This window comes from Emydura macquarii, unplaced genomic scaffold (genome assembly GCF_026122565.2).
Source record: "Emydura macquarii macquarii isolate MOO-44397 ecotype Brisbane River unplaced genomic scaffold, CSIRO-AGI_Emac_v2 contig_2768, whole genome shotgun sequence".
Lineage (NCBI taxonomy): Eukaryota > Metazoa > Chordata > Testudines > Chelidae > Emydura > Emydura macquarii.
Genome location: NW_027132905.1, coordinates 11,528,661 through 11,553,537, shown reverse-complemented (window position 1 = coordinate 11,553,537; position 24,877 = coordinate 11,528,661). Strand labels below are relative to the sequence as shown.

The following is a 24,877-nucleotide window of genomic DNA, read 5'->3' as shown; positions in this document are numbered from 1 at the left end:
TTCCCAGAAAGGGGTCCATCCTGCAAGCAGCTACATGCTCTCAGTCCTATTGAAGACAACAGGAGTAAGTGCTCAGCACCGCACCTGAGCAAGAGCCGTTTGAGCAATACTAACTGTGCCTTAGCTGCTGTATCTGGTTATATAATCTAGTGTTTACCCAGTGTTGTTATAATTTCAAAACGCAGTTGAATTTTATAATTTTTACTACCACAAGAATGGAGAAAGCAATCAGTCATCCACTGTTAGATAAGGCACCTGTCATGTACGTGTTGATGGTTGTCAGCAGTGAGATGGGCATAGCCAGAGCTCACAGCTGCAGGCCATCAGGACAGCGCCTAGGTAGCCATCCAAAGCTGCTATAATTCAGAAGAGAGATAAGATGGGTGAGGTAATACCTTTTATTGGACCTGCTTCTGTTAGTGAGAGAGACAAGCTCTTGAACGTACACAGAGCACTTCTTCAGGTCTGAAAAAGGACTCAGCATCACTGCTAACTGTAAAGTGGAACAGACTGTTTAACATAAGTAATTGGCACATATTCTACGAGACCATTCGAGGTAGAGTGGGACCGACACAGCTACAACTACTCTGCATATAATTTAGAAGGGCCACTCTAAGTTGTGCCAGGCAGGACTCCAGCGGGGCCCAGAATCTCAGAAATATGGAGAGTGCATGATCTTTCAGTACAGCTGGCTGCAATTCAGGGGACGTTCTCTGGCAGCCTCTGCGCTCACCAGCATTTAACGGCACTATGTATCAGCCGATTGTCAGTTGCACAGGCAAGGCCAAGCTAAGGCACCTCAGGTATCGTATGTACTAGCTGTAAGACTGGCAATAGGCTGAGCAATGGAAAATTAAGTACTGGTGGGCGCACACACAAGCCGGCACTAACAGCGTGGGAGCACTGAAAGCTGGCACAGAACCACTGAAGTGAGGCAGAGCCTCATTTTAATACCACAAAACCATTTCTGAGGAGCCAAACTGAACCCACGAGGAACAAACAAACAGGCGGGAGCTGAGAGCGGAATTGGGAATAGAATTCAGATCTCCTGACACCTTCTGCCCTGTTCTAATCACCTGACCATGCTTGCTCCGAAGGGCAAAGAACTTTTCTTACACATAGGCTTTAAGAACTCATCAAGCAGGCTAAGATACCCACTAAAGCACATTTAGGCTAAAAGATGCTCAAAAACTATGGGGATGTTCATGGAATTAATACCTAGATTCAGCAGCTAGATTATGAAACTCCTAAAAAAGGTAAAATGGGGGGGAGAGGAAGAGACTTTTTAACTTCTAAGGGCATGTTTACACATATGGCGCTGCAGTGGCGCCGCTGTACCGATGCAGCTGTGCCGCTGTAGCGTGTCTGGTGAAGAGGCTCTATGCCAAGGGGAGAGAGCCCTCCCGATGGCATAATAAAACCATGTCCATGAATGGCAGAAACTATGCTGGCGGGCCTGAAGAGCCTGAAAGGAAGGTGTAAGCCCTATATCATGCTACCGCTTTAAGGTAATTAGTTGGTTGCGTAGTTGGCTGAGTTTGCAACAGCCTTACGCTCAGCTTGATGGCATTCCTCTGTCTATAACATGATAATCTTTTAACACTGCATCTGATCGATTCCAAAATTTCAGGGAATGTTTTAGGCATTAATGACCAAGATAATCCTACTGATTTGTCGGCAAATCAGAAAACCAAAAATGAAAAAGGGGTGACACACAGAGCCCCTGCTGTCTGATTAGAACAGCTACAGCTTCAAGCACCTCTGCAAATTGATCTATAAATCAAACAACTGGTTGATGGCACCATTTAACAATAATATCCATCTCATCTCTGCTCATTCTTCCAATGAGTCTAAGAGGTTGACACCCTGAATGACTTCTCTCCCAGACAGAAAGAAGAGAAATAACCAAGGAGGGCGGGGGGGTGGGGGAAGAGACTAGGCAGAAATGTGGGACATGCACTGAAGAATGGGGACCACACAGAACCCTTGGAAGAAGGATAAATTGGGGGACCTTGGTAGGCAATGGAAGGAGGGAATGAGGGCACAGGGGAGAGAGAGAAAGGAATGGGAGCGCACACACTGCCTTTGCCATGGGGAAGAAGGACATGGGGGGATAGACAGAGCCCCTGGCTTGGGGGAAAGAAGGGAAAAATCTGACATGGGGAAGAAGGAATGCAGGTGGTTAAGGATGGTGGGAATGGGGGCCCACGCAGAACCCCCTGCCATGAAGTGGAGAATGGGGGACCTTGGACCATGAGGGCACACCAAACTCCTGGCAAAGGGAGGCTGGGGGTGTTGCAGGGAGCCCCTGAAATAGACGGCATTTGGGAGGGTGGCACACTGGGGGCTGGTGGGGTGGAACGGAAGGATGTCAGGAGCCTCTGGTGTGTTCAAAGAGCTTGGCCAACAGAAGTGGGTGACCCCGTAGTAATTTTCTGGTGTACTTTAGCAGAGAAAGTTCCATTGAGTGCAACCCCATCCTGCATTCCAGGAACTGTCTAAAATGCCAGAATTCTGTATTAACACTTGGGTGTGATTTCCCTGCACAGTATTAATGTTTCAATGACATGTCTTTATCAAGATCAACGCTTCAAATTGAACCTTCTGAGTCTGTTCAGAGAGCACAATTCTCGTTAATATTTGAACTGGGTTAGATTATATGGCGTGAACCTGTTCCCACATATTTACTTACTGTGGGCTGTACTTGTCAGCTGAAAACTTCACGCAACTGCCTGGAAAACAGGTGTGCAGGCACACCTCAGACAAATGCAAATACCCAGTCATCTCACAAACATGGTATAAGCTACGCATACAAAAGAACTTCAGGTAAAAGACAACACTTTAGGCATGAACAGGTTCAGTGTGCTACTTCCAGTGACAGCTGGCATATAAAGAAAGAGCCTTGAACAATGGCATTCCCATCTTACAGGACTGTAACAAAAACCAGGAGTAACCAACAACAAATGAATGCAGAATGAAATACCTGAATGAAAAAAGAGCTGTGGTCAAATTAGTATTACGCATTCATAGATTCTAATTGAAATCCATCTACATTAGTCACATAAATCAAACAAGGCAGATCATTTATCTTTGAAGAGTGATAGCTCTTATAAGGCTACATGAAGTATCGGGTTTGTCTGGATTTAACAGAGAGCAGAATTCTGGCCAATTTTCCCCCAGATTTTCACCTCACACCATAATCTACAGTGCACAGTGTAAATAATCACTGCTATATTATACAGGATAACTCTTTCTCCATAAGGAAAGATCATAACAGCTGTCTCTGTTGACCTCTGGTAAGCCCCAGAAGAATTGAGATATCTTTTAAATTAAAGACAAGTGTCACAGCTGCAGGCCAACTGTACCCGTGTTCCCTTGCAGTGGTCCCTTGGGGGAACGAACTTTAGGTTTCCAGCTCCCAGCGTGGAGACTCGTGTCACTCACTCACTCCTGATCAGGGTTTTAAGGCAACACAGCTCCCCGATCTACAGTGTAATATCCCCAGCAAGCCAGACTGCCTAAACAGGCCAGAGCCTGCGCTTTGCTATCTCTCGGAGTAGCATATTGTCTGCAGTCATCAGTTACCACACAGCTCCTTCTAAGCAAGCCCGTTATTTTTAAGGTAAAAGCATTACAGAGAAAACACGTAAAAACAATTCCTAAACACAGGCTAAAAGCTTCATGAGGTCAGCCATTAGCCTGATGGGACCCTAGTAGGTCAAGTCCTTCCAACCCTTCTGCAAGGATTGGGGTCCCACTTGGATAGAAGGTCTTGGCCATTTGCTGGATCAAAAAGAAGGCTCTGAGTCAGTTTAAATTCAGGCTATTTATCCAAAAATCTTTTCTCTGTCTGTTGGTCTCGCAGCATCTCATCTGAACTACCCCCAGGAGGAGGCACCTCTGTCTGCAGAGGTTACAACCTGGCTGATTTGCCTTTATCACCACCAGCTGTTTTTAGTTCCTGGAGGAGCTGCCCCTCCCATTCCAGAGCCATGGAATAGAACACGATCATACATAAACCATAAACCCCAAAGACACTGCCTGGGGTTGCGATATCGGTCACCTCTCTCCCCGTAGAGATCCTGGCCCACAAGAATACACACATTTGATGTGATAAGATCTTTCAAGGATATTACAGGAAAACGCCATTTCTGTCACCACATGAACAGTGTCAGCTATTGGGTTTTGATAGTAAGTGAGCGGAGATGTCAGACAACCAGGATCAACTGATGTATTGATCAAAAGTAAAGTCAAAATACAGAAAGGTTAGTATGTTTGCCCAGATTGGTAACAACAACACAACACATTTTTTCAGATCCAAGGGTTCTGCACATGCCTATCATGATAGGTGGTATTCTTCATCCAGTGCACTAAATGCCCCAGTGACAACTCTGTGGGTAAACCAGACAATCACTGCGCTCTCGAATGAACTCACACAGGAAAACAATAAAAAACAGATACCATATCACCTGTGGGCGAACACTTTTCAAAAAGCGATCGCTCCACATCTGACCTCTCAGTCCTCGTCTTCAGAAGAAACCTGCACAACGCCTTCAAAAGATGAGCCTGGGAGCTTAAATTCATAACTCTGCTAGACATTAAAAATCATGGATTTAAAAAAAAAAAACAAAACAAAAAAAAAAAACACTGGATTTAGGGTTTATTACAACAATCTGTAAGCCACTATCCTCCTTTTTTGTCCAATGACTGCAGAGGTGCTAACTGGCCATGTCACTTTGAATGGTCCCTCACAATACAGTAGAACCTCAAAGATACGAACACCTCGGGAATGGAGGTTGTGTGTAACTCTGAAATGTTCGTAGCTCTGAACAAAACATGATGGTACAGTACCCTGCAGTCAGTGTCTTCCAGCTGAGGCTGGGAGAGATCTCTGCAGAGGTGGCACCTGGCAGCACTGCCTAGTTTGCAAGCAGCTCCCTGCCCTGTTCATTTCTTGCCTTTGGGCTGAACTGGGGGGGCCTGCCCCTCACCCTTGGCGCTACAAGCTCCAGTCCTCAGACACCTTTCCCCAGGGCTCGCCCTGCTCAGTGCACTACTTGCCACATGTCAGAGGCAACACATGGCAGGGGGTTGGTGCCAGCCGGCTAACAGCACCCTTCCCTACCCTGCCCCCCCTTACACACCCAGAGGTGCTGGCACATCAGTGCACAGGCTGTGGCCCTTTAAAACTCCTCCAGAGCGCAGCTGATTCCCACTCCAGCTCCAGGCCAGACTTTGGTTACAACCTTCAGTTTCTTGCAGCAGCATCAGCAGGGAGCTTTCTTACCAGCTGCTTGAGCTGCGGTGGGGTGGAGGTGGTGCAAACAGCTTCCCCCTCCCGGTGGGGTGGGGTGGGAGGGGGTGAAACAGCACCCTTGGCTTACAGGAACAGCACAGACCCTGGACTGTTTCTGCTCTGCATGTCAATCTTGCAATAAAGACACAGTATTTGCTTTCCTCCTCTCCCCACCCCCACTGCTGCCTGATTGCTTACTTCCTGTTTCACAGGGTGTTCGGCTGACTGGGCAGTTCGTAACTCTGGCATTCACATCTTTGAGGTTCTACTGTGCGTGGCAACAACTCGTGTTAAACAATCTGTTCCACCTTGTATTTCGCTGTGACACTCTGAATACCTTTCCCTGACCTGAAGAAGAGCTCTGTGTAAGCCCAAAAGTTTCTCTCTTTCACCAGCAGAAGTTGGTCTAATAAAAAAATATTACCTCACTCACCTTGTCTCTCTAATATCTTGGGACCAACACTGCTACATCAGCACTGCTAACACCAATCTATTGAACAGTCTTGAAGCAGTTACATCTTCATTCTATATCAGATTATGAACTTAGTTTTACTTGTATTTATATTCCCCTTGTTTACAAGAGGCAGATTATTTTACAGATTCCAAAAACCTTACACACCTTCCTTATCTAAATTTGTACGCAATATTCCAGATGTTAACCGTCCATAGAAACACCTACACTAACTATACTGAGCATACAATTCATATTTGGCAAACCTTAAAGCATGTATCTTGCTTCTAACAAATTCTGCAAATACAAAAAAACAAAAGTTACAGCAATTTAATTGCTAGTAACCACCGACACTCATGATTTTATAATTGATACTCATCAGCATAAACCATTCATTTTCAGAAAGATATTCCATAATTATTGTATCAATACAGTGACATATAGGCAGGTAAGTTTTATTATTTAGAAGAACCTTGTCTTCTCCCTTGTCTTCCCCTGCAATGTTGCCTCCATCCACCTTAGTTATGCCATGCTTATTCAGGATGGTTATTCAGTTTTTGTTGTTCTGAAACTTCCCAATTTCAAGGTATATTAAAAGGCTCAACTTTTTCAGCTGCTTTTTCTCACTAGCAATGGCCACAATATCTGTCACTACATAAGAACAGCCATGTTGGGTCAAACTAAAGACCCATCTAGCTCTGTCTTCCAACAGTGGCCAATGGCAGGTGTTTCAGAGGAAATGAACAGAACAGGTAATCATCAAGTGACCCATCCCGTCGCCCATTCCTAGCTTCTGGCAAACAGAGGTAGGGACACTTCAGAGTATGGTTTTGTAAGTTCGCTGCTAAAAACACTAGAAGGAAAAAGTTAATGTTGTCATTTAAATTGTCATATTTCGGCTTCAGGGTTAACACCCAGTTGAGCTGAATAGGAGGCTCTCACTCTTCTCTCAGTTATTACTGCATGCTGTCTGCAGAGGTAGGCAGACATCACTGTAGCAGTAAAACTAAGGCCTGGTCTACACGGGGAAATTAGGTCAGTATAAGTATGTCACTTGATGATGCGAAAAATCCATACCCTTGAGTGATGCAATTAAACCGACATTACCCCCAGTGTAGACAGTGATACGTTGATGGGAGAATTCTCTGGTCAACCTAGCTACCACCTATTGGGGAGGTGGATTACCTCTGCTGATGGGCAGGTGTGTGGAACAATTTTTTAGCGGGGGTACTGAGAACCATTGAACCAAAGTGCATATAATGGAAACCACTTCAAGCCAGGCAGTGCGGCAGCACCCCCAGCTCCAGCACTGATGCCAATGGGAAAACACCTCTCACCAGCATAGGTTGTGTCTTCACTGAAGCGCTACAAAGGCACAGGGTTGCAGTTGCACTGCTCTAGCAGCTATGTGTAGACATATCTCCAGGTCACATTTCAAAGTTCATCTTTGTAATCATGAGGCTAAAAGGCTTAAATTGAAGGCCTATGCCTTGTCTACGCTAGCACTTAAGCCGGCAAAACTTCTGTCGCTCGGGGATGTGAAAAAAACACCCCCCATGAGCGACATAAATTTTGCCGGCATAAGAGCTTGTGTGGATTGCATTATGTTGGCGGGAGAGCATCTCCTGCTGACATAGCTACCACTGCTCGGTTAGGTGGTTTTATTATGTTGGTGGGAGAGCTCTCTCCTGTCGACATAACACGGCTACACGGGAACTCTTATAGCAGCACAGCTGTATAATTGTGTCACTGTAAGTTTTAAGTGTAAACTAGCCCTTAAATTCTGGAGCACAATGAGGCAATCTTGAAATATCCAGAGTTATGCAGCAATTTATGACATTACACTTAGGGTCCCACTCATAATTATATGTAGTTGCTCTTTTTTGAGACACGGTATTCATTTGAGGAGTTCAGGGCCATCCAAGACAAATTTCAATTAATAATAATAAAACTTTATATTTTTAAAACACCATCTCATATGAGTCTCTCAGAGACCTTCCAAACAATTAAGTAAACTTCATAACACTCTTATGAGGTAGGCCAGCATTTAGCATTCCCAAGTTACAGATGGAGAAACCATGGCACAGAGATAAAGTGATTTGCCCTAAGTCACAGAGGAAATCAATGGCAGATTTTTTTGAACTCCATCAAACTGTCTCATAACAACACAGACAAGACAGACTTCGATCTAGAGAAGAAGATAACATGTTCAGTCTGGACTAATAGCAGCTGCCCTTAATTTTTAGTTTGGGGAAAATTTGTTTTCATGGGAATTTTTGTCAAACTGGATACAATTTTGCCAAAATATTCAGTTTAACTAAAACAGGATTTTCCAATGAAAAAACTGTTTTGACAAACATTTTCTGGCCAGCTCTACTGCTAAGTGCGAACATACTTTCTCCACCAGAAAGTTAACAAAATACCCTCAGGTGGGATTATTCCAATTCTGACAAACCCTTTTGGCTTGCTGTGATACCAATGACAAAGCACTCAGGAACCATTTGGATTTCTGGAGTCACTTCCATATCTAAGGTTATATATAGCTGGTGAAGACCCGCTCAGTCGATCCAGAAATCAACGTACTAAGACCACCTTCACAAGTGGCATAGCGCTGCGTCGACGGGAACTTGGTTCCTGTTGGCGCGGTGCAGTGCAGTGAAGACGGTGCGCAGAAGAGGAGCAGAGAAGTCGATGGGAGTTACGCAAGTTTTTTGCGTAGCTTGCGTAACTGAATCTCGGAGGTAAGCGTAGACAGGTTCAGAGACTCTTGGATGAAAGGAGCCACGCGAGTGCCCAGAAGTGACAGCAGAAACACGGACGTGGTTAGTGGGAGAATCCTCAGCAGCAGCACAGAGAGAGGGTCAGGATTCGATACAGATTATTCCAATGAGGGAAGACAATGGTAAACCCCAAAGAGAGCCCTAACAGGTTGGAGGAAGCCAGTTGGTTGTGAAGACTCACTGAGCATAGATTTGAGAAAGCAAGGGATCATTATTTATCATGATTTGTTAGCTTATATAGGGCCCTACACAAGCCCCAAGTTGCTTTATGGGCTGTACACAGGCAGGTCTTGCTTCACTTCACCCATCACCAAGCAGCAGCCACATCTCATATGGGATGCGGCATCCATTCTCACGGATACACTACCACAGGCATTGAAAAATACCTTGGGCTACTGAGACAGCAGCGTACACACAAAGCTGGAATCTGACCAGGGCCCTGGCCTCAACAATACTCTGATCTGAACCGAAAGTCCCCATCTTTCTCAATCCCAAAAGCCTAAGGCCTGTTTTAAATCTAATCCAAAATTTTTCATCGGGAGCTGGGGAACACAGCTGGGGCATTGATTCAACAATGCCTGATGAAAAATAGCATTTAGAGAGAACAGTATTAACTACTGAAACTCCATTTCCAATTTTTGAACACCCGGGCTTTTCCTACAAGGTCTTCTAGCCAAACCCTGACTCAACCGGAAGATACCAAGCTAATGAGATTTAGTAAATCCACAGCCCATGGCAGAATAGCTACAGAGCATTATTCAATTATAGAAATCAGAGATTGGAAAGATGTATTAGGTCATCTCCCTGCCCATGTAAGATTAGTCCAGAGAAGGAAGGCTCCAAAATAACCTCAAATGCAGTTCAGCTGCAATGGGGCAGGCACCATAAGGCAACCTGAAGCAAGCAAATATTTAGCAGAAACAAGTTCAATTATGCTGGTCACAGATTACAGTGGAACAGTTTATTGATAGAGATTATACCTCTGAGACATCTACCATAGGTATGGTGGTTACATGAATGATCCTGCACTCACCTATAATTGAGGAGTAGAGGGATGTCATTTTAAAATCACGGATTAGTACCATGAGTTTCAATCTGACAAGGAGGTGTTTCTGAGTGAACAGGTCCAACCTGGGGTTGCTCAAGAGACAAAAGCACCACAGTGAATAGAGAATCTAGGGATCAACGTACAGGACTGGAGCAAAGGCAGCTAGGTAACCTACATGGGGTTAATTTTTTTCCTTGTTTGCAAAACATATGCACACAGAGACACTGTGGCTGCACACCTCACATTTGTGCATGCAAAAGGGGTACCCAGGTATTTGTATGCTATTTAAGCTTGTAACTCCTCGGCTCAAGGACCGTCTCTTATTTATGTTTGCAAAACAAAGTGTCATGTAAAAGTATCACGTTTACTGATAATATTACATGCTGGAAATAGTTTGGGATTGGGAATCCTTTACATTAGTGTGCATAAAAACACCCATTTTTCTACCTATGCATTCCATCAGGAAACAAGTTATTTCCATCGATTTCAGTTCCAGGGAAGCTTGCATTTCACCATGACTCATTTCACACCGCCTCCACCTGCTCACCCAGACATTCTCCAACGATTGCAAGAGAGTCTCTCGTGACTCCCGCAGACGGCTGGGAGCGATCAAAACTGCTGGTTGGTGACTCAGCACAGCCTTTACTGCCGGGTGCAGTGTAAGAATATAAACAGAGCAGCTCCGCTGGGCCTCCTACCCCCTCGGCAGCTACCTCGCAGGGATGTCGTGAGGCGCAATGATCGTTAAAGCTCCTGCAGAGCCTAAAATGAAAAGCACCTGCCGGTTACAGGGAGGCGCTGCAGATGCACAGGCCCCACAGCCAGACAGCCGAGCAGAGGGGCCAGTTCATGTTAAAAAGGCTGGGTCAGCGTCCCTGTTGCACCAGCCCGTCTCGGTGCTGGTGCCCGTCTGACCAGCAGTACCCCTTGTGCCTGGACAGGCTGGCTGCAGCCATGCAGAATATCCCGCATCCTCTCCTAAATTGCCAGCGCCCGCTGCACGGACACAGCTGGGGGCTGCCTAAAAGCTGCGCCCCCCTAGGTGGGAGGAGCCTGATTCTCCGGCTGTGAAATAGCTCCTCCCTGCCCCCCCCCCAGGCAGCAACAACCCCTGGAAGGGGCGCGCGTGGAGAGCCAGGTCAGCCGGTGCATCGCGCACGCGGGGCTTTTCCCGAGCGAGGGGCTGGATTTTCCCACTCCCGGCGCTGGAAGTTCCAGCGCTGCCCGGGCTGTGGCCCCGGATTCCCTAGCGCCCGCCCCTTCCCCCCCCCCCCGTGACTCACGGCGCGCGAGTCGCTGCCGCTCGAGGGATTCCCCGTCCCTCGGGCTCTGCTGCAAAGCACCTGGGCGCCGAGCCAGAGCCAGAGCCACGCCGCAGGCTGCCAGGGCAGGAGGGTTTTGCTGGCGGGGGATTTTCACTGAGCTAAGCCACTGCCCCCATGCCCGGCCGGGACAGCCGCAGCCACAACCCCGCTCCCGCAGCTGCAGGCTGACCCGGTTTCCTAGTCTGCACGGAGCCAGGGGCTCGCCCGCAGCGAGCCTCACCTCCGAGGCCGGAGCTGGTGGGAAAACGGGAAATACAAAGGCGGCGGCTGCTGCCGCCCAGAGAAACGCAGCCGCGGCCGCCTTTCCAACGCGCAGGACCTCGCGCTACCGCGCGGCGGCTCCCTACCCTGAGCCGGCCAGAGCCAGACACGCGGGGCGGGGGGAGGGGCAGGCGCCCGGCTCGGCTCCGCCTTCGCTGCAAGCGGCTCCGGCTGCCGCAGAAAAGTCCCTACCCTGACCTCTCCTTCCCCTCGCTGGCGCTGTTTGTCGGCGGTGCAGGCCTACTCACCCCGCAGTGACTCCGCTCTGCCGCCCTCTGCCGGCCTTTGGCCGCTATTACCAATTCCCGGAATCTCCTCGCTTTTATTCACACTACGCTCCTCTGGTAAGAAACCGAAACTCAAGGCCAGGCTGACGGGGAGCGAGCGGGCAAGCCGGCCAAGGAAGCAGGGAGGCAAGTTTTGTGGGCAGGGCCGGTTGGGTCTTGCCCTGCCTTTAACCCAACAAGGAACCTACAACTCGTGAGCGCTGCAAGTGTGAATAACTGAGTTTTTAGAAACACACAAAGAAAGAGGAAGGAATAACTGGCCCCAGGGGATCAGGGATCAGTTCTGGGTCGGGTTCTGTTCAATATTTTCATCAGTGATTTAGATAATGGCATAGAGAGTACCCTTATTAAGTTTGCCGGCGATACCAAGCTGTGGGGGGATTGCAAGTGCTTAGGAGGACAGGATTATAATTCAGAATGATCTGGACAAACTAGAAATTGGTCCGAGGTAAATAGGGTGAAATTCAATAAGGACAGATGCAAAGTACTCCACTTAGGAAGGAACAATCAGTTGCATACGTACAAAATGGGAAATGACTGCCTAGAACGGACTGCAGACGGATCTGGGTGGGGGGTCATAATGGACCACAAGCTCAATATGAGTCAACCGTGTAATGCTGCAAAAAAGAGCAAACATGATTCTGGGATGTATTAGCTGGCGTGTTGTACGTAAGGCACGAGAAGTAATTCTTCCGCTCTACTCCGCGCCGATTAGGCCTCAACTGGAGTATTGAGTCCAGTTCTGGGTGTCACATTTCAGAAAAGATGTGGACAAATTGGAGAAAGTCCAGAGAAGAACAACAAAAATGATTAAAGGTCTAGAAAACGTGACCTATGAGGCAAGACTGCAAGAACTGGGTTTGTTTAGCCTGGAGAAGAGAAGACTGAGAGGGGACATAACAGCTTTCAAGTACATCAAAGGTTGTTACAAGGAGGAGGGAGAAAAATTGTTCTTCTTAACCTCTGAGGACAGGACAAGAAGCAATGGGCTTAAACTGCAGCAAGGGAGGTTTAGGTTGGACATTAGGAAAAACTTCCTAACTGTCAGGGTGGTTCATCACTGGAATAAATTGTCTAAAGAGGTTGTGGAATCTCCATCACTGGAGATTTTTAAGAGCAGGTTAGACAAACACCTGTCAGGGATGGTCTAGATATTACTTAGTCCTGCCATGAGTGCAGGGGACTGGACTAGATGACCTCTCGAGATCCCATCTAGCCCTATGATTCTATGTAGGGCAGACAAAGTCAGGACCTGTAAAGCGGAAGTAGGACATTAAAACTAGCAGGTCTCAGGCCTGGCAACAAGTCACAAAGCTGGCATTGGGAAGAAGCTTGGAGAAACACACTCTACCTAGGCTTCTCTACAGAGGACAGATACAGGAGTGTTGGGTAGAGTCCGCATTTAAAGCACTATATTTATACCAGCGTGGGCTTGTCTACTCCTAAAACACTACAGCGGCACAGCCACAGCTGCTGGAATCAGTTGTTCCAGCAGCACTGGGCAGAGCTGTATCACTGTAGCGCTTCAGCTCATGTCTCCACTACAAAATTATATCGACCTAACTTATGGCAGCAGACAGCCGCCACAATTATTAATTCACCTGTGTGTGCGCACCCTTGGCTGCTTGTGTTGGTGGTGCGCGCCCTCACCAGGAGCACTTGTATCGATTGTATTGTCAGTGTGGGGCATTGTGGGATGGCTCCTGAAAGCCAATAACAGTCAACTTTTCAGCAACGCAGTGCCTAATTACATCAACCGTGACTCTGCATCACTCGGGGAGGTAGTGTCACTAAATCGGCATAGAGAGACTCTCACGTTGGCTGGAGCCAAATGTAAGTGAAGACACTTCCACAGCTAGGTCGGCACAAGGCAGCTTACATTGACCTAACCCTGTGGAGTAGACCAGGCCACAGTGTAGATATCTTCGATGCCACTAGGAAGGGTTCTCCCGTTAGCCTAGGCAATCCATCTCCCCAAGAGAATTTAGGTCAGTTTACTACACCGCTCAAGGGTGTGGATTTTCTAGTTTAGACCACGTCTTAGCGCAAATCTCTTCCAAAGCGACATAAGCTAACCTAGAAAAAGCCACTCATTTCAGAATGAGGCCTGCTCTACACTAGAAAATTAGGTCGGCTTAACAACATTGCTCAGGGATGTAAAAAATCCAGCCACCCGGAGCAGCATATTTAAAATGGCCTAAATCCTGCTGCAGACTGCAGCTTTCGGAGAGGTGGATTACCTCCACTGACAGGAGGCCCCTCCCGTCACCATAAGGAGCTTCTACAGTTACGCGGTACAGAGACGCAGCTATGCTGCTATGGCGTTTCAAATGTAGACAAACCCTAAGGCCTGGTCTTGGATCAAAAGGCATAGGGTGAAACATTACCCAGCCGGGTCAGTAAGGCATGTGGACAAAGCCTGATGATGACTAGGAGTGACCAAAAGTGACGCCAGAGCTTTTATCATCTAATAGTGATACAGCAACACTCATGCCTGTTATGCTTTGCAAAGTGCACAAAGCGCGCTGGGCCAATGCTGGAACTTCAAATCCACCCTCCTTTGTAGGGTTCAAGTTGGGAGCTAAAGGATTCACAATCTACCCTTCTCCCATCTGAACTAGCCCACAGGGTTTTGGTTTACAGTTATACCAAAAAGCATGAGGTGACTATTTTCTGGTTTGAAACAGCCAAATTCTTGCAAGAATAGCTGATCTCACAGGTTTTCCACCATTTGAGGTGGAAATTTCATAAGAGCCACTTGCAAAATGTTGATGTCCTTGAATGTGAATCCAAACCTTAGTCATGGTTTGGCTTTGAATCCTGAGCTCCAGCCTAACACTAATCTGGATCCAAATCCAAATACTATTTCTAGGATTTAAAAACAGTGGGTAAATTTATGCCTGGGGAATTTGACCCGGAGTTGCTGCCCTGAAGAATTTACTATCTGAGGCCCTTTCTACACTGTGCTTGTTGCCACGTTCATAGAGCTGGTTCATGCTAACTTGGCTGAACTCTAGTGAGACTGCCCAATGTGAACAGGACTAAATTTGCTAGCCAAGCCACATTTAAACCATATTAGCTTGAATCTCTTTAAAACCATGTTTTAAACTGTTTCAGTGAGTACAGCTTGAGTCCCATTACAGGATGTGGCACTCGCAACACCATGCCATTCAAAGGAAGTTTCCATCCACAGGGAAGGTGAATGACCAGCAGAGACCAGAAATTGCTGACTCAGCAATGAGCAGTTGAGACCAATCAGGGTCCTTCTGCTAAATGCCATATCATCCATCAATCAGCTCCCTGCTAAATGACAACTTCTCCATTCATTGTAGATAAGCCAGCAATTTTGAGATGGAAAAAGCTGGGTGATCAAGACCACTCCATGACAAATTCAGAACATAGTGATAGGCACTCAGACGGCACATGCCTTCAATATTAAACTGATTAAAACTTTTATGAGGGAATATTTAAAATGATAGAACACAAATTGTTGAATACACATTATAAATACCCCAACTATTACAGTTCAGGTTTGTCAAAATCTATGTTATAACCATGAATTGCAAATGCAGAGAGAGAGAGAAAAAAAGGTTTTATGAGCTCAGAATTTTCCACAATAGAAAATATAGACAAGGGTTACTGGTTAAGCATATAACATAGAAAGAAAAAGTACACTAGTTAGTTAAATCAGTTCAAAGACTCTTTCAGTCTTGTCACTTCTGAGTTAGTGGTCTGAATCATATTAACCTCATATTGGTGGTGTCCAGCAATGTATTCAATATAGATGTCCCTCAACCAATGGATGGTATCGGAAACCATCAGCTGCCTCATCAGCTTGGTGTAGTGTTTGGGCACCCTACAGCCCCAGGACACAGTCTCATTCTTGGGGTCCCAGGCACCCAATGCTCTGACAACCAATGTGTGAACGGTAGTGGAGTATCCCCTTCTCTCAAGGTATCAAGCCAGGCTTGATCTTAGCCAGAGAACTCAGGAGAAGTGCAGATGCCTCCAGCCCGCATAGTAACACTTGATTGAGATTGTAATCCAGGGGAGGGAGAAGCCAACAATTGCAATTAATGTGCATCAGAGGACGTTTTTAAAAAATGCTTTACAATATCTGTTTTAGCAAAAAGCTTAGACCAGGTTACAGGCAGCGGAGACTTTCTGTGATGGGATTGTATAGGGGTAGTAAATGAAAGTAGAATGGGCTCACCATCTTTTAGGACATTTTCCATGATGGAGCCCCTACAGTAGAATTCACCTCCCTCCCTCCAGAAATGTGGTGGATTCAGATTCAGATTCTGGTCTTCAGAGTGTTCTGCAAGACTCCTTTATTTTCCATCCTTTTTCAGCTAGGGGACCAAGTGTGATTGAAGCAGAGGGAAGGAGAGAAGTTTATTTCAGTGGGCTAGGCAGGTTTTTGGACTTTGTTTATTTGTTTATGACAACTGCACAGCTCTTGGAGACAGTAGAGAGCCTTAGAGAGGTGCCTTTTCTCTCTCTGCCTTCTTTAAATCTTCAGGGACTATCATCTGCCGGAGCAGACAACCATTTTGCATTCATTTCACTGCAGGTTGTTATCAAGGGTATATTGTCATGTGATTGCTGGTGGCGAATGCACTGCTTTATTTTGCTTTTTCTCTTAATCTCAAATCAAAGGTCATTCTTACCAAAAATATCTTTGTGTTTGGAAAAATATTTAATTAGAGGAATTCACTGGAGTACTGATTCCTTGGTACATATTACACTTATATTGGTCTCAGCAGTCACTCACTGGATAGCAAATTTATTGTCTTTTGAGAGACAGTCCCTTGTTTAGTATGTCTTGGTTTATTGTGAAGTGAGGAGATAGTTCTGCACATTCCCTTGAAGCTATAATGTGTAAGTTTCCCTTCTGTCACTTATTTGGGTGCACTAATACCAAGAATATGGAAATTGACCCTCTAGCCTCACATGCTGCATGTCTGAAGCCAAAAGAAGTGGGACCCTGTCAGCTTCAGCAGAGTGGAAGTGAATCATTATCATCCTCCCTTTCCTCATTGGAAGGGGATATCCAGGGGATTTCTATTTATTTTGCAGCAATATTTTATTTATGCAGGGGATAAAGCCTGAGTCAGAGAGAGTCAGGAACTGGATTTCTTGTTTGCCTTTCTCACATGACATATCCCACTGGAGCAAGTGAGATTCCATAAGCAACCCCATAGAAAAGCATTCCTTGTATATAGCCTGATTCAGTGCACACTGAAGTCCATAGGAGTCTTTGCATGAACTTCAGTGGGCCTTGGATCAAACCCTTAAGGTCAAATTTTCAAAAGAGCTCAGGCTCAGATTTCCCACTGCTTGGCCACCATTTTCAAAGCAGCTCAGCTTCCATTTAAGCCCCTGAATAAGGTGCAGATTTTCATGAGCATTCAATGCTGAGCAGTTCCCATAGCCAGATTTTTCAAAAAATCTAAACACCCAGTGTGCATCCAACATGGTGAGCTGTTGAAAATAAATGTATTTATTTACCATTTCTTTTGGTGCCTAAATGGGAGCGGAGTTCGTTTGAAAATTTGGCCCTGGCTGAGGGAGCTGAGCTGTCTCAAATTTCTGGTAATAATGCCCGAAGTGTGCTAGACACTGCACAAGAAGCTGACAGGATTCTTATCCTTGGAAATATACCTTTAAATCAATATTGGTAAGTTTGCCATTGGCAATTTTATACCAAAGCCAAGTCCCATTTGATTGCATCTCTTTTTGCCATGTAAAATGACTGGGAATACTATGGCAATGAATTGCAGTTGGCACTAGCTATATATACCAACTGGCATCAGCACCATGTTTTGCTTTAGCAGCAAGCAATCATTCAAACGGTTGTTTGCAAGCTCTCTGGTGTTCAGTTGCTTAGTTTACCCCTCCCAAGAGTCTTTCCCCCTTACCTCTGAGGAGAAAACCAGCCTGGACAGCAGTCTCCTCATTGCACTGACTGAAGAATGGTGTTTGTTTAGCAGCCACATCTGCAGATAGCTCAACGGCAGCTCTACAGAAATGGGTTTGTTAATATATTGTGGACTGTCTTTGTGCATGGAGACCAAGCTACATTAATCCCAGTGCTGAAACATTCAATTAATACAGGCTGTCCCTTGTCCCCATGAAGCCAGTCAAACTGCATTATCAACTGGTTCTGCTGCAGCGAGGTTTGATCCGTGCTGAAACTTGTGTTCTGAGCACAGCCATTCGGGGTCAGAATCAACCAGCAAGTTAGTGGGAGAGCTGGAATATACACCATTTTTCTTATATATAGTCCAGGGCTCCATCACTAGGAGGCCAATCTCTTTATTGCACCCTCATTATCAGGGTCACAGACATAAACCTACTTGTTCCTTGGCACCTAGCTGCATTACGAAATTACCTTAAAACTCAGGACACAAATTTGCACTAGCTGGCAGTCATGTCATGCCCGTGACACCATATGTTCACCTAATGCAGGCTAACAAAACAGTCATGAAAATTTAATGGCCTCGATACCAAAGCTACGCATCTGCCCTTGACAATATGAAGGATATTGTACCTTCTCATCAAAAAGATTCACTCGCTGTGCAGCGAATGGGTGAGTAGAATTTTGCAAGGCTGTCACACTGCCCACTAAATACATTGGTCAGATCGTTTACTTAACACAACTGTAAACACCATTATGTAACAGGAACAGAAACATTTCTGATTCTTCTCTTTGGGAGGTTAACAGCAAAATGCCTCATGAGCTAGTACTGTGTAAAGCATTTTGAGATCCTTGAACATAAAGTTTACTTATATGTTATTACAATGAATACACTCCAGACAGAGCCTTTCTAGGGGAGTGTTCACTTCATTGTATCAGGTCTTACTGATTCAATTATACTCATTATTTCCAGCTCTCCAGTGCTTGATTCGCAAGGCTATGCTTCTTTCAGATCAGAATGAGAGGGTGCAATAAAGAGGATGCAATACAATAATCTCTTGAGTTGATCAGATCTGCCTTTTGGACCCACAAAACCATGAGCTCCAAGTTGTTTAACCCTTTCCGTGCTGTGCCCTAGCACCCTATTGCAGGCTTTTTCATTTGGGCCAGCTGGGTATTTCTTGAGCTATTCGTACATTGAGGGTGAGATGATGACATATGAGTCACTGCTTGTGGTATGGGAGGAGCACTGACCTAACAGAAGGTCCTGGACACATTGGCTGGGCCTGATTTTCCTCTTGCTTAGAGCAACGTAAATCAGGAATGACCTCGCCAAAGGCAAGGGTGTTACACTCTTGCAAAAGCAGTGTAAGAAGGGAATCAAGCCCACTGTGCCTGAGTCAGATGCAAAGATTCCAGGAGCACAGGCCCAGTGACACGCCTTTTTCAGCTAGCCTCACTCCAAGAACAAGTGAAGACGGGCTGCATCCCCCCACAAAGAAGATAATACTGCAACCTTTTGCAGGATCTCTGGGAAAAGGTGACCCTTGGTGCACTGTCTCCTTCACTACCCCCTTCTGCTCCAGTGCAGGAATGACCACAGCCTCCCCTTAATTCTCCGCAAATAGCAGAGGAGTATGAATGTGGCTTTTAGGGTGGTGCAGACAGGAGCAACAGGTCAATGACCTAGCCTTGTAAAAAAGTTAGAGACGTAACAAGGCAGCTCTTTTGCAAACAGCATGACAGACAGGGATGGTGGAGCCTTGCTTATGCCCTAAGTCATAGTTTCTCAACCTGTGGAAGAGGTACGCGAGACACAGGCAGGGGGTACCTGGGGAAAAACAGAGTGAAGGGGAGGCGGGCGGCAGCCCCTGGCTTCTGGGGGAGGCGGGCGGCAGCTCCCGCTTCCCACCCAGTCACAGCTCCCAGCTGGGAGGCGGGTGGCAGCCACCACAGTCCCGGGAAACTGGGCTGCAGCTGCCCGCTTCCTGCCCTGTCACAACTCCCAGCTGGGAGGCAGGTGGTAGCTGCCAGCTTCTGGGGGAGGCAGGCAGCAAGCCCCCACTTCCCAGCTCTTAGCTGGGAGGCGGGCGGCAGCTGCCTGCAACTTGCCCAGGTGGCAGCCTCCCTCCCTGGCTCAAAGCCCGGTGTTCAGAAAACTTGACAACTGTGACAGCCCCAGATTTTACCAGTTACCCTCTTTTCCTGTCTCACCCCTTCCTCTTCTCAAATCTATGGCAAAAAATTTGGCACAGTGCTTTATGTTCCCCAGCATTGGCATGCCGCTCAAAGCCTCCTAACTTTGGCCAACATCACCTCTAGCCCAGGTACATACTTGAGTTGTGCACCTCTGGTGTAAAGGTGGTAATCCTACCCACACTAGAACTAACATCTGTCATATCCTGGTCTTATATACTCAGCCCTTCTTCCAACATATAGCTCACATTAGTCTGTAAACATAAAATCCTGTGGAAAATTGAGTGTTGGGGTACTCATTACAATTTTCAGAAGTTAGGGGGTACTTGCTACTTAAAAGTTTGAGAAACACTGCCCTAAGTGACCTCTGGCAGCGTGGGCAGGATTCAAATTCAGACCTGCAACCTGAGCATGCAGATTGCTAAGAGCACTCAAACTGCACTGAGGAAAACGCCAGCACAGGGTGCTCAAAATCTCACAGGATCAGACCCCTCGGCGAACTTCCTGCTGCAGACATTCAGAAAAAGATTTGGCCCTTCCTGTGGAATTGCCTTAAAATTCAATAGAGCCAATATTCTAGTGGAACTGGTAAAAATCTCAAAATGTTCTAATTTTTTTCCAAAACAGGCAAAACAGCTAGTTTTTAAATTACTTACTATTAATTATTATTATTAAAGTAGGAGTCTATTGATGTTGATGGAAAGACTCTGGTAGATTTCAATAGACTATGGCCCTAAGATAAGGTTCAGAATCAGATTCTGGGAAATTGTCACCACCCTTCCAGGATATATTTACTACAACTTGAATATCTCAGCCATCAGGAGTATCATCTGGTGCCAACTGGGCAGCATTTCAACATTCTTGGAATTATTTTTCTACATGGGCTGTCACTAAACTTCTTCCTTGTACAAGACGGTTTTATAAGAAATGGAAACCATTTAAAGCTACCTTGCTGCTGGAGGGAAATGTTAACCCTTTGTTTTTTGTCTCATAAAGAGGTCTGTGGACAAAATTTTGCATTGACTTAATCCCACCCAGCTCTGTTAGCACGACGGGCGGCACATGTAAATAGTTGTGGGTGACACTGGGTCCTAAATCTGGGAACAATTATTGGCTGCTCAGTATTAGCTGAGATTGAAGATAGCTTCCAGTTTTTGTATTCCCAGCCTAACTTCTCTAAAAAGAAACAAGTGCCCCTAAATTGGTGGGAGTGTGGGGGGAGGGAGAGAAGCAGAAATGCAGAAGAGTAGGAGTCTGAAGGGTGAAGGGACAATAGAAGATGGGGGACAAAGAACCCCAAGAGAGGTGGGAACTGAGGGTGGGCACGTGGAGGGTGGCATGGAATGATGTTACCTGGACTCAGGATGGAGGGCTCTTGGAGAAGCAGAAGAGGGGTGCATGCAGCAGTTGTAGGAGACTTGGTGAGCCTGGAGAGAGTTAAAGGCAAGTCAGGGCACACCAGTGGCATGGGGGCAGGCAGAAGGAGGGCATGAAAAAGGTGCAGGGAAAAAGGGTGTGTGTGAGAGGACTAGGGAACCACAAGGGGAGAGGGCAGGGGACCTGAGAGGGGTGACAGGTGGACTGGGGAAGACAGACAGGTATGTAGAAGGAGGGGGCAGAGAATAGAAAGCTGGCTATGGAAAAGTGCGCGGGGTGTTGGTGAGCATAGAAATGGTTGGGTGATGTGGAGGCAGGAGAAGGAGAGAGGAGGGTGTAATTTGGGGAAGCTATGTATAGTTTAGGAATTCTGTTTGATATTATGATATTGTTATTGTGAAAACTGCTTTATCATGAATGTCCGCGTGTATGTGTGTGTTTGTTTTTCCCCCATTGCTGACAAAGCTGTGTCATATCTTCCCCTGACCACAGCCAATGGAGAGTGGCCTTATGACTGTACTCTGCCCATACGATAGTTATGCTAAAGAAAGTGCCTGAGTAGGAAAACAAGTTTGGCCAAGTGATCTGCAGTGGTGGGGCTTTGCGGCATGGAAGTTCTCCAAGCAGGACAGAGATAGGTGATCAGAGCTGGAGGTTATAAAACAACGCACTGTGGGAAGGCTCAGAGACATGCAGGAAAGGGAATGGGACGACAGGCCAAGGTCAGAGAAGAAGAGCTGGAAGGAGAAGGCATGATGTTTCAGAACACAAACAATGCATTGGCAGAGAGGACTCTGGAAGGCCCAAAAGGAGTCTGACCCCAGCCAAAAGAATGCTCCAGAGTAGGGAGGAAGTTGAGGCAGGGACAGCTTTGTAGCGTTTATTTATGTATAGATATATGTATTTCTCATGTGGTTAAATAAAAGACAATAGTGCTGTACCTTCCTGTGCAAAGACAGGGACAGTGCCTGTTAAGACTTGGGTGGCTTAAAACACACAGGATCCAAGCAGTTAGCTCATCTCACAGCAGTCTGGTGACTGGCGTTGAACTTTTCCATGTGGATAAAAGCCTCTCTCCCTAACACTATCCTCTAACCCTATGTCCCACCCTCCTGTAAGTTACTATCCCCACCGAAATCACACAGACACGCAGGCCCCTTCTACGGACTTGTTCCTTACGTAGATACATATAGATTGTATGAGGTAATTTTATTTTTATTTGGTCAACTTCTGTTGCAGGCCGGGACAAACTCTCCAACTTTGCAGAGCTCTCTCTCAGGACTCGAGAAGGTAACTGGAATGTCTGAATGAACTAGAAGGTGGGTCAAATTGTTAAGCACAAGAGGTTCATGCGTGCTCTCAGAGACGATTTATAAGGAAGTGGGCAATTGAGGGTCAGCAGCCAGTAGGGTGTGTTATGGGTTCTTGCAATCAGCCACCAAACCAGTGTCTCTCTTAAGTCCATGGTTTTTAGAGTCTAGCAGAGTTATGAATTTAAGTTTCCAGGCTCATCTTTTGAAAGTGGTGTGCAGATCTCCTTTGAGAACGAGGACTGAGGTATGCTGTTGGTTATTTACTCAAGAGACTGGCCCAGTGGTGAAGGCAATAGCCTGCAACTTAAGAGCGTAGTTCAATACACTTCTCTGCTACAGACTGCCTGTGTGACCTTGGGTGAGTCACTTAAGGCTAGACTTTTAAAAGTATTTGACACCTAACTGCCTTTAAAAATCTGGCCTTTTTGGGCCTCAATTCTGCATCTGTAAAGTGGGGATGATACCTCTACCTTACCTCACAGTGGTGTGCAAGGAGAAATACATTAGAGATCGTGAGTCACTCTGATATTACAGTAATAGGAGTCATACAAGTACCTGAACCAATGAAATGAACAATGAAGTATGAGAAAGGAATGTCGTTCCTGGGGACATAAAGGAACGTGTGAATTCATAGATCTTCTCCCTCTCTCCACTATGTGCTGCTCCACTATGTGTAGCAGAACATTTATTTATTAATGAGCCACTTGTTTCTTGAAATGTGCTTACACCGAGTTTTCTGGTTTGTGTAAATATACAGTGTACAAGTTTGTAATTTTTTACTGTATTAACTATCTTGTTCAGCAACCTCCATAAGCAGTTTTGTTTGTTTGTACTAAGTAGGGTTGTTAATGTTTTAGTATATAAATGGGAACATGAAATAGGATATTAGTCCTTTCTGTGTCTAATTAGAGCACAACATACAAAGGTGGGAGCAGGAGTCTGATTTTTACTTCCTGGTCCAGGCATGTTATGTCAGAAAGGAGCAAACAAATGAAACAAAAACAAGTACTGCCTGACTGGTATAAAATTATTTGCAGGTCACTCTCAGTGGCAGCCTGCAGCTTGAAGCTGGGGGCAGAAGTTGGATCTATGGGCCAAATTCTGCTCTCAGTTAGGTTGCATTGCACCACATAGAGTTACTGCAGATTTAACTCTTTATAAGCAAGAGCAGATTTGAGATTATGGTGCTACTCTTCCTTGGTGCACACCTACTCTGCATTTATTTATTTTGATTCCCAATATAAGCACCTACTCACAGCTCTAAATGATTTTACAGATTTAAAATACACAGCAAAGATTACATTATACAGCCCACATACCAAACAACAGTGCAGCTGCTCAAAACACAGTAACATAGTACTGAAGAATACTGGCCCATCAGACCAGAATGGCCCAGAATAACCTCTCTTAAACTGATGTGCAAAAAGGAGGAAAAAAGTGATTTGGGCCCCGGCCTCAATCTTTGTGTACAAAGAAGGCTTGTAATGTTTTCCTATATGATTATTGCATGAAATCATCAGATCATAGCTACCTTTTCCCACCCCTGAAAGACTATTGGATGACTGGACAACTAGGATGATTATGACATAAAATCCACTATGCAAGTGAACCCTAATTAGTTCAGATAATAAGTGATTTATATTTACCCAGTTTAAAGCTCTTGTTTTGAATGATAACCTTTGTTAGCATCTATTAAATTGAAATGTCTAAGAAATAACTGGGAGAAAAGATGTCTTTGGTCGAAGTTCGATATCTTCACCCCTTCTGTTCAGAGATGAGAAAAAATGGTACAATAGTAAGAATTTAAAAAATAATTTTTGGAAATGATATAAGCGCTCATGATTCAAGGCAAAAAACCAAACCTCTTATGGAGTAGTTATCAAGCTGTGGTCCATGGACACCTGAGGTCTAAGCTTTCCAAAGGGGTCCACACCGCCATTCGAAATTTTTTAGGGATCCACAAATGAAAAAAGGTTGAGAACCACTGCTCTAATAGAACCTCTAGGAAGAAATTTTCCTTGCGGACAGATTATTGCATAACTGCCACCTGTAAGTTTCTTGTAACGTCCTCTGAAGCAAATAGTACTGGCCATGGTCGGTGATAGGATACCGTCCTAATCCAGAATGTCAATTCCTGTATATCGAAAACTTGTGATCTCTCTCTCTAAAACCTCCAATGAGTCCTGCAGCAAAGCCAGAGAAGGTCATACTCCACATTCTGATACTTCTAAAGTTTAGAAATGAGAAAAAAAACCAGGGCTTTAAAATAAATCTTTCAGGCCAGCTTTACACAAAACATATTAGTGAAAAAAATGTAAATAACCTTTTTCTCCTCCTTTGCAGGTCACCTTTAGAATCAAATGTTACAGCTTTTCAGATAAATTGTAATTGATTGTCTAGAAGTGGAAAGTGTGTTTGTTGCCCTTGATTGGTGAAGAATTACACACATCCTATTGTTTTTGCTACCTTGTCTCCCTGTCTCTATATTGACGTGCTTACTTGTCTCATCTACCTGTTATGCATGGTCTTGTAGACTATAAGCTCGTTGGTGCAGGGACTGTCATTTTCTGTGTGTTTGTACAGCACCTTGCACCTTTCTGACCTGGCTGGCACGAGTGTCCTA

The 24,877-nt window shown here is 45.6% G+C and overlaps 1 protein-coding gene and 1 long non-coding RNA gene across 2 annotated transcripts in view; one reads left to right on the top strand and one right to left on the bottom strand.

Moving 5' to 3' along the window:
- RAD50 (RAD50 double strand break repair protein) overlaps positions 1 to 11,626 on the bottom strand; it is a 96,144-nt gene extending 84,518 nt beyond the window's left edge. The window contains exons 1-2 of the mRNA XM_067566431.1: positions 11,121 to 11,626; positions 10,123 to 10,337 (exon numbers count right to left, since the gene is read on the bottom strand). The gene's annotated coding sequence lies outside the window, so the exon portion shown is untranslated. The remainder of the gene's footprint in view (positions 1 to 10,122; positions 10,338 to 11,120) is intronic.
- Positions 10,675 to 24,869, top strand: LOC137165251 (uncharacterized). Its single transcript, XR_010923309.1, has 3 exons — positions 10,675 to 10,713; positions 22,181 to 22,260; positions 24,598 to 24,869. It is a non-coding gene; the product is annotated as an uncharacterized lncRNA (long non-coding RNA).
- The last annotated feature ends 8 nt before the right edge of the window (positions 24,870 to 24,877 follow it).